The 13824-nt window shown below is 38.9% G+C and overlaps 1 pseudogene; it reads right to left on the minus strand.

Moving 5' to 3' along the window:
• Positions 1–8869: 8869 nt before the first annotated feature.
• Positions 8870–9535, minus strand: LOC109390534 (60S ribosomal protein L13 pseudogene; annotated as a pseudogene).
• Between the last annotated feature and the right edge of the window lie 4289 nt (positions 9536–13824).

Here is a 13824-nt window from a genome sequence, read left to right on the forward strand (position 1 = left end):
TTCTTGGAGAGCATATGTGTGTGTGTGTGTGTGTGTGTGTGTGTGTGTGTGTATGTGTGTGTGTGTGGAGAGGGAGAAAGAGAGAGCAAGACAGAGAGGGAGGGGGAGGAAGAGGAAGAGGTATTCTCTGCTGTACAATGTTCAGAATATATTTTACTTAGGCTTAGCTTCAACTGTGAATTCAGTCGACAAAATGCTTCTCTTCCTTATTTGGAAATTTTCTGCCTCTAGTAGTACATCTACATCCCTATTGTGCATGCTTCTCCTTGTCTTTCCCAAATGTCATACCTCACTGGATAGTGCCAGTACTATTAATAATCGCTGCAATTTATTAAATACTTACCTGGAAAAATACTGCAGATGTCTTATGTGTAATTATTACACAAGTATCACACTATGGGAACAGGACTGGTATGCCAGTGTTCCTACTCTATTTTTAAAATATGGAGGGAAGAATTTCTATAAGGAAAAAGTAGTTCAAGGTCATAAAAGTTGATTGTAAATCAGGGTAGAAACACCAGCTTTATATTCTGCATTCAGCAGCACATAGTTTGCCTGGTCTCAGGGAATAGGCTATGTTTTTTTAAAAATGAAGACCTGATATGATTAACATATTTCCTGCTTAAAGTTAAAAATGGAAAGTGTTGACTTCAGTCATCAGTTAGCTGTTGGGTGTGGAGTTGGAGGGACATGAATTCAGCAGGGCCAGCTCAGCTTGTTCTCAACCACATATCACTAGGTAAGCACCAGCCTGTGCCCCCTGTGCTTTGGGCGGTCCCTTAACTGCTGGACTAGTTCACTGTCAGATTATTTTAACCTTGTATTTTTTTTTAAGTTGTTAGCCTTGGTCTATAAGTAGATTTCTGAGAATCTCAAGTTCTAATAATACTAACCAAACTTTTTTTTTCTCCTGAGAAATTAAACCATATTATGGCCACTCTTCAAGTCACTGAAAATTAAGTATTGTTCCTGAAATTTTTCCTCATATGCTATGAGGTGGGAGTACTGTTTTTTGAACTCATATGTGCTGCTGATGTTACTTTATGCCGTTGGTTCTCAACCATGGACTACGCTTCCCACGGGCATTTGGCATTGTCTGAAGACATTTTTGGTTGTCACAACCGATGGGTCAGGAGTGTGTGTACTGAGGGCATCTAGTCGGTAGAGATCAGAGATATTGCTAAAAGTCTTACAATGTACAGGACAGCTCCTTATAACAAAGAATTATTTGGCTCAAAATGTCACTAGAACTGAGGTTTAGTAACCTTGCTTTATAATATAGATTTCCATAAAGATATTACCTTATCCATATAGATAGGAATCATTGCTAATAATTTAAACCTATACACATTAATCTACACCAAATAATGACTGTCTGATACTGTGTTAATCTTGCTTGTCCCAATTCTTTCTTTCTTTATTTATTTATTTTATTTTTATTTTATTTTATTTTTTTTTAGCTGAGCCATCCTGCTACCTGTTGGCAGCTCAGCGGCTGCTCAGCTCGGGCTGGACTCGAACCGCTGTTGCTCAGAGCTCAAACTCTTGAGCGAGCTCTTAACCAACTGAGCCACTCGGCCGGCCCCCAATTCTTTATCAAGATTATGAGCTGATGTTTTGCTCTCAAAGGGTACGAGGACTGTCCCGTTCCAGGGCAGACTTCTGCGTCAGAGGGCATGCAGCAGCATCTTGCCCACAGAACCCCTTTTTTCCTAAGCCCTGGAAAGAGTGGCAGAGAAACTAGATTCTGCCATTTTTGCTTTGTGATTACATGCTTTTGATGGGATGCACCCTTGCTCCCCCACCTTCCTCCCTCAGTTCCACTCTGTCTTCAAATCAAAATCAGCCTCAGGATTGGCAGGAATCTTGATGGACATCTAATGAATCCGAGCCTCTGGTTCTTAGCCTGTGTGGTTGTGGGGCTCCATCTTGAATATCTCTAGTTTCTCTTTGGCTGTCTGTTCTCTCACATTTGTGACTTGTGCCAGTGGCCATTTGTCAGTTGGTTTGCCAAACAAGTTGTTTAAACAGTGCTTTATGTGTGGAATCTTGGATTTTGTAGTGGGTGCTGTGTGTGTGTACAGCGCCCGTGCTAAAAACACTTCTTTTATCCAGCTGGCCAGCAGAGGAGGATAGGATGCAAAGATATTTCAAAACTGGAAGACACATCCTTTCCTCTCAAGGAATTTGCAGCTTAGTTCTTAGTTGGGGAACCTAGTGATGTGGAAGTATATTGATTTAAGAATCCTTAGGAGAAGAGTATCAATCACGTACATTTAGTACCCAGATCAGGTGTTTGAAGAATGAACTGTAGGAAAGTGCTTCTCTTTTTGTCATGCTGGGTCTGTCAAATATAACTTGAAATAAATGGTTTGGATGGTTAAAAAACAAAAAAACTTTGAGGACTCCTGAACAGGCCTGCTCTCCTTGTCAAAAATTATATGAACATGTAGGAATTTGGTCAGCATTTCCAATTCTTTGGAACATTAAGATTTTTAGTGTTTAGGTCCTAGTAAAGTTATTCCACAAACAAGTCATCATGAAAGCTTAATAAATAGTCTCCAAGCTCCTAATCTCTGAAACAGGCTGGTGATAATACGCCAATACTTTCATTTAGTCATTGCTGCTGTAAGACTTCAATGCTAATTCCATTTTTAGTTACTGTTTGTAGCAACTATTAATGGAGAAATAAGAGAGAAAGAGTTTTTTTTGTTTGTTTTTTTAGCTAAAATCTAGTCAGTGACTCTGCGGCTACAATTCCCACTGCACTGTGATTCTGCCTTTAAATGTAATTTCAAAACAGCTGTAATGGCAAATTAGTTTCTTTCTATTAGTTAAGTGATTATACACCAATCAGAACTGAACACGCACACTATTAAGTTTATAATTATATTTGAGAATTTCACAGTTCCCTTCATCTTCCTTTAGGACTTCTGGAGTATTCCTTAACTCTCACATTCTTCCTGGAGGGAGTATTTTGCCAAATGTTTAAACATGGTTATCTTGGTTGAAAATAATTAAAGTCTGACTCAAGCGTGAATCAAACGGCTGATAAGCTTCCAAGGTCTTCATCACTCAGACCCCATTCGCAATCCAGTTTAATAGTGAGTGAAATTTACCATCAATAGCAATTTTCTGGTGAAGACACAGTGGCTTGGCTATCTCTATCCATTTCTTAGACAAGGCGTTGAATCCTTGCCATTTCCTTGTCATAACAAAGACCAAATAGTAAATGAGTTGGCAATGATGCTATGGCCAGGTTTAGGGGAAACCCTTGCAAGGGTACACAGGTAGCTCTAAAGGATTTGCATTCCGTAACCTTTTCTGGGAACAAATTGTGGTGAAAGAGCATATCTCTTTCTTTAGGTAGGTTTGTTTTTCTTCATGGAACTTGATTTCTATAGCTTTCATATTGTTAATTCTTTTATAATGCAGCTTGCTATTGCATACATTTAATTATATTTAGTCAACAAATATTTATTAGGAGCCTGCCAGGCTCTTCCATTCATAATAATTCTGTACAGCAGAACCTGGAGGGAGAGCATGGCAAGTGTATAAGGTTGTTTGTGGACGTCAGTGAGAAAGCACAGTGGCAGGGTGGTGACGGTAGGGAGGCTCTGGAGTCAGACTGACCTGTGTTCAGAGTCAGACAGGCTTTCCCAGCATGTAACCTTGGAATGTTGCTTAACTTCTGTGAGCCTGGGTTTCCTTATTTATTGGATGGGAAGCTCCGTAGTCTAGTGGCTTACAGCAGAGACTGTAAAATCAGACCGTGCACTTTCCATTACCTGTCCTACCACTTACGCAGCATTAGGCAAGTGCCTCATCCCAAGCTGGGCTCCGATTTCTCCACTGAAAAGAGGGATTGAATGTTGTCGAGTTTTAAAAACTCAGTATAATGGGTAGCCCATAGCAGGTGGTTGGTCAGTCAGTGATAGGGGCTGCCATCATCATCATCATCATCATCATCATTCGATAGTAAATACTCTATTACAGGAAGTATTTCATCAGAAGCTGATTGGTTACTTTTAGGTTAGTGTCTAGTATATCCATTCAGATAGCGTTGGTTTGATTTAGAGGCCTTCTTCTGTGATTCTATGAATAATATCCTAATGGCAGAACTCTGAAACTGTGGCGTCTGGGCAGAAGATACTTTTAGGCGAGAACACCTTCAGGGCAGGTAGGCAGTTGCCTCTTCTTGGTAGCTATGAAATTGACACCTGAGAATCCCAATGAACTTTCTCTTCCCAAGGCTAAATCACTGTATTCTGTGTTTTAAAACATTTTTCAGGGTTAGAGTTGCTTTCTTTAGAATCATCTCCAAAGTCTACACATCTCCCTTGAGTTGCATAGTCCAGAAATGTCACATAAATTCTTAATGTTACTGCTCCTCTTGTTTATGCATCCCAAGAACACACGTCCTTTATTTTTCACCAATTAAAGAGCCATTCCTGACTTCTGTTTAAGCTTGAGGTCAGCTATGCCCGTGACTCTCTCTTTGTAGTTCCAATAATGTCAGCTGTCTCTCATCTTGAATTTTTGCACTTTGTGTCTCATTTCAAAATGCACTTTTGCACTAGTTGAAAGTTATTATTTTTATTTCTGACTCCTGCTGCTGCCAGGGTCATTTGGAAATCTAATTTTATCTCCTCGGGATAACTGACTCACCCTTCTCTTCCACCCCTGGTGGCCATGTTATCTGCAGATGTGATAAGAGTGCTTTCTTCCCCAGATGAGTGATGGAAGAAAATGTTAATAGCTTCAGGCCGAAGGTCTTCTGCATGAATTTGAGTTAAAAAATTTCAGGGACACAAGCCATCATTTTCTTAAATCAATAAAACTAACAAAAATACTTTTTTTATGAGCTTAAAATAAAATAAAGCAAAAACTGCTCTTATGAGTTATGGGCATTAAGGAAGAATTTATTCCCACCATTTGATCACTGGAGATATCAGGTGGGCATATTTGAACTAGTCTTTTGAAATGGAGTAAGGATGCTTTTCAGCGACACACTATGTCAATTAAAATACCTCACTTAACCAGTAACATTACCATCTGAAACATAGCAGAGAACTAGAAAAGAAGTCTCAAAAAGTCCTGAACATAGTGTTCTGGGGACCAGTAACCTTTACTCAGGCTCTTTTTCCTTTTCCTTTTCAAGTCCTGTGTTAACTAAGTTTTTTATTTTCTGTATCCTGATGCTTTGACATCTGAGGCCGTGCTGCCTCGGTAGGGGCTGTTCCTCCCAGGGTGAGCCAGTTCTTAGAGACATTAAACCACTTACCTGTGAGCATGCTTTTCAAAAGCAAACCAACCAATCCAGAACCCACATCCCCAGCCACCTTCTTTATTCAGCTCTTACACTTCTAGTTGCTATCAACCTGCCCCAATCACCCCAGGGTTAGGTACCAGACAAGTAGGACAGCCCCTATGCCCTAAAGCCTGCTGGATTATTCAAATTAGCCAATTCTACGCCTGTTTACCCTACCCTACCTGTTTATTCTATCCTACCCGTTCCTTCCTGGGAAACCACAATAAAGGCTCTCGCCCACCATGTCTCCCACTGCCCTCTGTCTCTTGACCGATGCTGGTGCTTTCCCATGTGCCCCACATGGTGTGGCAAGCCCTCTCTTCTTGGGAAGTGTGAGCAATAAACCATCTTTTCAGTGGGAATTGTTTCCTGATCTGTTGGCCTGACCATACCTAAATACTAATAAAACTTATTAAAACACACACTTGTAAAAAGTTTGGCCTTCTAGTTTCCTAAATTATGGCAGATGTAGGAGACACAGCTGTAACTGAAGGAAGGTTCCAGAGCCACCTATGCTGGTGGTGCTATAGGATGCCATGCAAAAGCAGGACCAAACTCATACTGAATTGTGAATAAGGTAAAATATGCTTCTTTCTGGTTTATTTTATACATTTCTTAGTTTGTTTGTTTTTCACTTTCATCCCTCATCTGTTGCCTCCAACCTCACATTTTGAACCCGTTTTTTTGTGTGCTGCCCCTGGCTGTACAGAATCTCATTCCTATTTTGGCATTACTAATGATAATAACACTAATAAGAACAACACAAAAATAATTTTTAAAAAGCCACTGTAATATAAACCCTGTACTAAGTGCTTTATGTTTCTTATTTTCAACCTCTAAACAATACAGCGTTTGTTAGTTCCTTGTTACAGATGAACAAACAGACATTTATGGAAGCACATAAATTGTGTCAAATCACATAGCCAGTAACCCATAGAACCTGGATTCATATGTGTGCTGTGTAAATCGTGTATCTCACAATCTCACATTGCTCGCTACAGCTTGTATGTGAATATACGCTTTTAGTAGTTGCTTAAAGAGGATGAGCATGTAGCTAATGTCTGGGTGATATGTCACTTTGTACTACAACCCCAGTGATTTTTCCCTGTCGAGAGTTTATTTATTCCTTCTTCTTGGTTTTAAAACACATTGCTTATATTTCAGATTACACATATCATAGCCATAATTATGTTAGAGATAGAGATATGTGTCATCAGTTCAACTAGCTGGTGGGCTCTGGAAGCAGGAACTGTTCCTCATCTTTGTATTTGTCACAGCACTTAGCCCAGGCCCTTGAGCTTATTAAGTATTTAATAAATATTTGTTGAATTGATTTGAATTGAGGATCAAATGCATTAATGCATATGAAATCCGTTTGTAAGGCACTAGCCACATGAGAGACAATACGATCATTTGAGTCATGGCGGAGAAAGAGAGATAGAGGGGGGGAGGGACCATTCCAGAGATTTTCAAATCTTTTTATAAAGTGAAGTCATTAAGAGATGAACAGTGGAATTTTTATTTAAAATGGAATTTTGCAAGTTGCCCTCACTGCAGACTTTTCTAAATTTCCACTAAAACACTTTTAAGAGGATAAGTAAAAAAGATGAAACCATATAGCAACACTGACAGCAAAGACTCACAGAAAAAAATTGCCAAAATCTGGGAGAAAGTTACTCTAAGAGGATAATTGTGATTCTATCAGTAAGTTGGATTTAGTTATAAATAAGAGAATATTCTGACAACGGAAAACATAATTTATTGTTTACTTAACAAATAGTGTGAAGTTAGATGTTCTCTGTATATGTCAACTGCCCAACGGCAAGAAAACAGGCTCTTTCATTTATTCTTACTGCTGTTCTCAGTGTGTTGTCCTCAGGTTTCATCTCATTGCCCCAGGGTAGATGCCACAGCTCCAGATACTATGTTCCGACACAACAATATCTCAAGCAGGAAGGAAGCGGGAGGGACAAAAAGAAGACTGTTTCTTTACATGTTTCCCTTTTATTCCCCTCCGCCTTCATTGTCTGGAACTGAGTTACATGAGAACTCCCTAGTTTATTCACTTTCAATGATAAATAGAACTGTTGTGACCGACAATTAGTCTAGGGTTATGCACATTGTCTCACACACGTACCCACTATCATGGTTCTTTTAGGATGAAGAATGGGAAAATGGCTGTTGTATAAACAACCAACAGTGTTTGTCATTAATCTGGATTAATTAAAGAAATTTGCCTGTCACATGCTTTGCCGTATAAAACATGTCAGTCCTACTTATCTGGAAGAATGTTAGGAGATATTTCCCCACCTCAGTACCTGGACAGAGATCTTGGATCAACGGTCACCAGCAAAAAAAGTCATGGTCCCTTTAATCTCAAGGTATGCTATTTGAGACTGTCAGTTCTCTGATTCACCCACATTTCTGAATTACCATGCAGAAATTCCCATTTCTATATTTTTAAAAAAGACTGTATCTTGAAGAAGATGACAGGGCATGATGTAGGAGAAACTAACCATGGTCTCTGATATTCTTAGAAATATAGTTTTCACAAATAAAATATTATATTTGGGAATAGGAATTGGTTGGAAATGATGAGTTATGGAAATTATAGCTTTTCATGAATTGCACCTTTTCAGAGTATTAGAGCATCAAGTCATGGGATTCTCTGGGATTCTATCTTCTGTTTATTAAAACAAACAGCACTATGGATGAAGGCATGCTATATCCTGGAAATTGAGTACATTTTTGGGCATATTAGTATGTTTAGTATTAATATTTGAGAAGGCAATTTGACCAAAGAAAACAAACTAAGAGTGAACCAATCCAATGGCATCTATGTATCTTTTCTGTAGTCAAGAATTTCTACTTACTGAGTAAGGCAAGAGGAAAAAAAATAACATAGGGACTGACCATGCAAAAATTCAGAAAGTATACCTTTTAAAATGATCTGAGGCCGGCTAGTGGCTCAGTTGGTTAAGAGCTCGCTCAAGAGTGCGAGCTCTGAGCAATAGCGATTCGATTCCCCGCCTGAACTGAGCTGCCAACAGGTGGCAGGATGGCTCAGCTAAAAAAAAAAAATAAAATAAAAAAATAAAATAAAATGATCTACTACAAGTAGCAAAAGAATAATTTAAAAATGCTTATTCTCCAGTGTACAGTACTTGACATAGAGTAGCCACAAGAAGAGAACAAAGGAGATGATAAAATGAGGTAAATATAGAAATGAGTGATCTAAAGAAGCATTGCAAGGAAACATTTTAATATCATCGCCTCTGGACAAAGCTTGAACCTCCTGGGTTTTACTGAACTGATCTGTTTCCTCACATTTCCTACTACACTACTAGAAAACATTTCTTGTGGCATATCTGTTGCCACAAAGTTTTAGATGAAATTTATTCACTTCTTCAATGAGAATCTAATACAACAACACTTGTTAAAATAGCTCAAGTTTTACAAATTTGAGATACTATGGGAGGAGAATTTAAATCAGAATATATTGGTAAGGAAATGTTAACTTATGCTAGCAGTTATCAATAATCCCTAACTTTTTTTTTTTCACAAGTTGCCAAAATAACTTTATTTTTTCTTTTCAACATCCTGTTCTGCAGCTTCCTTGGCCCTTTTTGCCCGGATGCCAAAGAGCCGGGCATTGGCACGGGCCATGCGAAGGCTGGCAAATGCTTTGAAGTTCTTCTCATCCTCTGTGATGACCCTGGCTTTCTCCTTCTTGTAGACATTCCGTATGGGCATGACTGGTCCTGACAGCTGGGTAGCCAATTTGAGTTCTTCAGCAGAGCTTTCTCCCTTCCTGGGCGCCGATGGCTTCCTGGGGGAGGATGCGCTTGGAGCGGTACTCCTTCAGGCGCTGCACGTTGGCCTGAAGAGACTCGGTGGACTAGTTTCACCTCCTCGGATCCACTGAGATCCCAATGGTCCAGGCCACCTTCTTATGGATGCCAGCCACCCTTAACTCCTCTAAGCTGAAGCCCCTGCCAGCTCGCACTTTGGTGTGGTACCTCACGGTAGGGCATCTCACTATGGGTTGGATGGGTCCAGACGCAGGGCGTCGGGCGATGCGGCGAGCTTTGGCTTGCCGGGTCGGCTGGTTAAACCACGTGGCCACACGGCCGCTGCCAGGCTTTGTGGAAGTGGGGCTTCAGGATCATGCCATTTCGGCTGGGCGCCATGGCTGCTGCCTACCGGCCTTCTCCGAAGGAGAACGGCCAATAATCCCTAACTTTTAACGGCTTAAAATTACAAAGTTTTGTTTCTCATTCATGCTACATGTCCCACCTTGGTGGCCAGTGGAGACTTTTCTCTACATGACCTCCTTCCAGGATCTAGGCTGTCAGAGCAGCCACTATTTGGAACGTTGCCAGTCATCCTGGAAGAGAGAAAAGTGACCTTTGGATGGTCATGCCTTAGCAGTTAAATGTTCTGGCCCATAGGTGATTTGTGTTACTTCTATTTACAACTCATTTGCCAGATAAAGTTTAATAGCCTCACCCAATCAGAAGGAAGCCAGGAGTATATCTTGTGCTTGGGAGGTGAGAGACTGGATATATATATATATATATATATATATATATATATATATATATATATATATATATATATATAGTGACCATTACTCAAGACAATCACATTCCACCTGTTTGACCACAGGTATTTGGCTTATTCTTTCTTGCAAGCAACATATACTGTCTCTTTCCCCATGTGAGTAAGTTAAAGAGCTCTATTTAGTCCATAGCCTCAAGTCATTGTCTAGGACCTTTGGATGATTCATGGGTGTTTCTAAATTGGGATAGGAAGAAGGCCACAGTGATTTCTTCATCAGGTATAGATGTGACTCCTCTGATCCATAGGTCTGTGAGCAAAAGAGATTAGTTATCTAGTTTCCCCAACCTAATGTATAATGGTTGAACAAGACAATCAGTAAACATTCTTGTTTGAAAGGGGAATGAAAGGAAGACTCACAGAAGTCACTGATTCATAGGAATTCTGAAATTCTACTTGGTAGAATTTGAAAGGGCCTGCTACGGGGGGGGNAGGGGTGGGGGGAAGATGTGGAATACTTCTTGCCTCAGCCCTGATTCTTGTTCCTGGGAGGGGTCCCCCAGTCCATTGTTCTCTAGGTCCTTAGCTCTACCCTCTCTGAAGTTCTTCCTTCCCCATTATCCTCCTTGACACCATCTAAAGGTGAGAATTAGAGAACAGGCTTTCCCTTCATTTGAGCTGCTTATTATCTGCTTCATTCACATAGAAGGTTAGGGGACCAAAAGTCATTTTAAGCCTTCAAGATTCAATCATGTCTCCTCCGCCTCCCCCTCCTTCACAGGATCCTGATTTATTTGACATTACAGGTATTTTAAAAACTTAGGCTTCTTATTTGTTTGATTCCAGCCACCTCCATTTTTCAGTAGACATACTTAATATACAAAGTATGTCTTCATATATTTTTTCTCCTTGAACAATTTTTGACCAATCAGAAGGATTTACTGGGTTTCACCTTAACCATTCAGAGATTTTTAACAACAACTGTAAGGACATATTCTTGATTTAATATTGCTATTAGATTGAATTTTAATTTTTCTTATTTGAGATTCAAAGACCCTAGTCTACTCCAACTCTATGAGTCCCTGAATGTGTAGGCTCTCTTTATTCTCTGTTATTCCTGCTTGTAACTGGACCAGTTCTCTTCTGAGCCTACCCTTTTCTTTTAATACTTCATGATGTACAACAAACAGCAACTGGGACACGTTTCTAATATTCCGAACTCTCCTTGAGAAATACAAGTTTATTAGGTGCAGGATGTATCTTATAAATTATTGCATTCACTGTTGTGGTGGTAAATGTTTAATAGCTGGCTCTTCGGGGGGGAAAAAAAAAGCTATGATTTGCAGTGCTTCCCAATGTCAGTGGTATAAATTGTCCCAGATTCAAGTTACCAACATGATATCATAAATCCTGGAGTTGGGAACAGATACAATTAGCCCTCTTGGGCACTAGGCAGCTCCAGCACATGCTGACTGCAGGTGATAATTTTACCCGATGTTTTGCTATGGCTTAACATGGAGTGTTATCCCTCCAGTTCTACTCACAACGAGCTGCTTAGCCCAAAACCAATGCCATATATTTTAGATTTTTTTTAATGGAAATTTTCCACTTCTAGGTACTAATTTCTGTACTGGTGAGAATAGGCTACCATGCCCATCACAGCATGTCTGGGCCTATGTTCCAGGTGTCCACCTGTTAGGGCACCACCACCACCTAGAACACTGCAAACCAGCCTGGTAGAGGGGGAAACAGCACTATGGAGGGTATGGAACTGGCAACTAAGTGAATGGTCCTCAGAAGTGGTATGTACACTTCTGTTTACAACTCAGTGGCTAGAATTAGTAATAACACTGCAAGGAGGAAAGGAAAGAAAAAGAACTGTGAACTTATCGTGCACCTGGAAGCAGAGAACAGAAAATATTTGGTGGTCAACACTAGTGGCTTTCACATCTCTATATCACTAGAAATGCTTAGAGCCACACAATTTATGCGACTTGCCAAGCAACCTGAACAGTGTTTTCCTTTTTTTACCTGTCTTATATGACAGGTTATAATCAGTAAAAAACTGATTATACACAAAGAAAATATACAAAGTCAGTAATTATCGTTTATAAGCACGTCTTTATATCATGATCTGACAAGGAATTTTGAATATTCCTTTGGTAACTCTGCCTAAAATCAGTACATACAGTATGATATCTAATATATTAAAAACCACACATACATGTAAAATATAATAAATAAGAAAATTGTTATTGAAGTCTCTGAGTGGTGGTTTCTCAGTTAAAAACTTTTTTTTCCAAATTTTATGTTTTGCAGCTATAACATATACTTCCTTTTTAATGAGAAAAAATCAGATATTAAAAAGTTTGTATAGTGTTGCACAATATATTTTCAATATAATAACAGAGTTGAGAAATCGAGATAGAAGTACACCAAAATATTCTCGGTGTTTATTTCCGGGTAATGGGATTCAGTATGATTTAAAAAAAAATATTGTGTTTTCTTTTTCAGATTACCTATAATTATTACACTTTGTTATTATATTTTTAAAAAAACAAAGGGGTCACTTTTCCTTTATTAATTAATTATAATTTTATCCTTATAATTATAATTTCATTATTGTAATTATAAACAAAGTGCATCTTACTGAATATTTTCTTTGACTTTTCTACTATTGTAATGTCTATATTTAGTGTGTCTTATTGCCAATGGCGCACACACACACACAAACACACACACACACACACACACACACACACACACACACACACTAGACCAGGAGGATGGGCTGGCCACTGAATATCAAGTCTCAGGTCTTGATTCTAATATATAAAAAACTGTCCAAACTCAACAGTAAGAAAACAAACAATCCAATTAAAAAATGGTGAAAGATTTAAACAGACACTTTACTAAAGAGGATATTTGGATAGCAAGTAAATACAGATGTTTAACATCATAAACTATAGGAAACTGCAGAAAACTGTGATAAGGTGCTACTATTGCACCTATTAGAATGGCTAAAATTTCAAGATCCATCTGTATTGTCCCAAATGGCATTATTTCATCTTTTCTTATGGTAAAGTAGTATTCTATTGTATATATACCACATCTTCTTTATCCAAACATCTATCGAAGGACTCTTTGGTTGTTTCCATGTCTTGGCCACTGTATATAAAGCTGCAATGAATATCGGAGCACATATATCTTTACTGATAAATGTTTTCAGGTTTTTTTGGGTATATACCCAGGAGAGAGATTACTGGGTCAAATAGTAATTTTATTCTTAATTTTTGGAGGAACCTCCACACTTCCTTCCATAATGGTTGTACCAACTTACATTCACACCAACAGTGTATGAGGGTTCCTTTTTCTCCACAGCCTTTCCAACACTTGTTATTATTTGTCTTGTTGATAATAGCCATTCTAACTGGTGTGAGGTGATATCTCATTGTGGTTTTTATTTGCATTTCTCTGATGATTAGTGATGTTGAGCATCTTTTCCTATGTCTAATGGCCACCTGTATGTCCTCTTTGGAGAAATGTCTATTCAGGTCCTCTAGCCATTTTTTAATTGGATTTTTGTTTTTGTTGTTGTATGAGTTCCTTATATATTTTGGATATTAGCCCCTTATCAGAGGCATCATTTGCAAAAATCTTCTCTCATTTGGTTGGTTGCCTCTTTATTTTGTCGATGGTTTCTTTTGCTGTGCAGAAGCTTTTTAGTTTGATATAGTCCCATTCATTTATTTTAGCTTTTATTTCCCTTGCCTTTGAGTGGTTTCCAGAAAGTAAGGGGGAACAGGGGATAATAGAAGAGGGTAAAGGGTGTTAAATATATGACGATGGAAGGAGAACTGACTCTGGGTGGTGAACATACAATGTAACATATAGATAATGTATTACAGAATTGTATACTTGAAACCTATGTAATTTTACTAATCATTGTCACC

The sequence above is a fragment of the Hipposideros armiger genome, unplaced genomic scaffold (assembly GCF_001890085.2).
Source record: "Hipposideros armiger isolate ML-2016 unplaced genomic scaffold, ASM189008v1 scaffold_274, whole genome shotgun sequence".
NCBI classification, from domain to species: domain Eukaryota; kingdom Metazoa; phylum Chordata; class Mammalia; order Chiroptera; family Hipposideridae; genus Hipposideros; species Hipposideros armiger.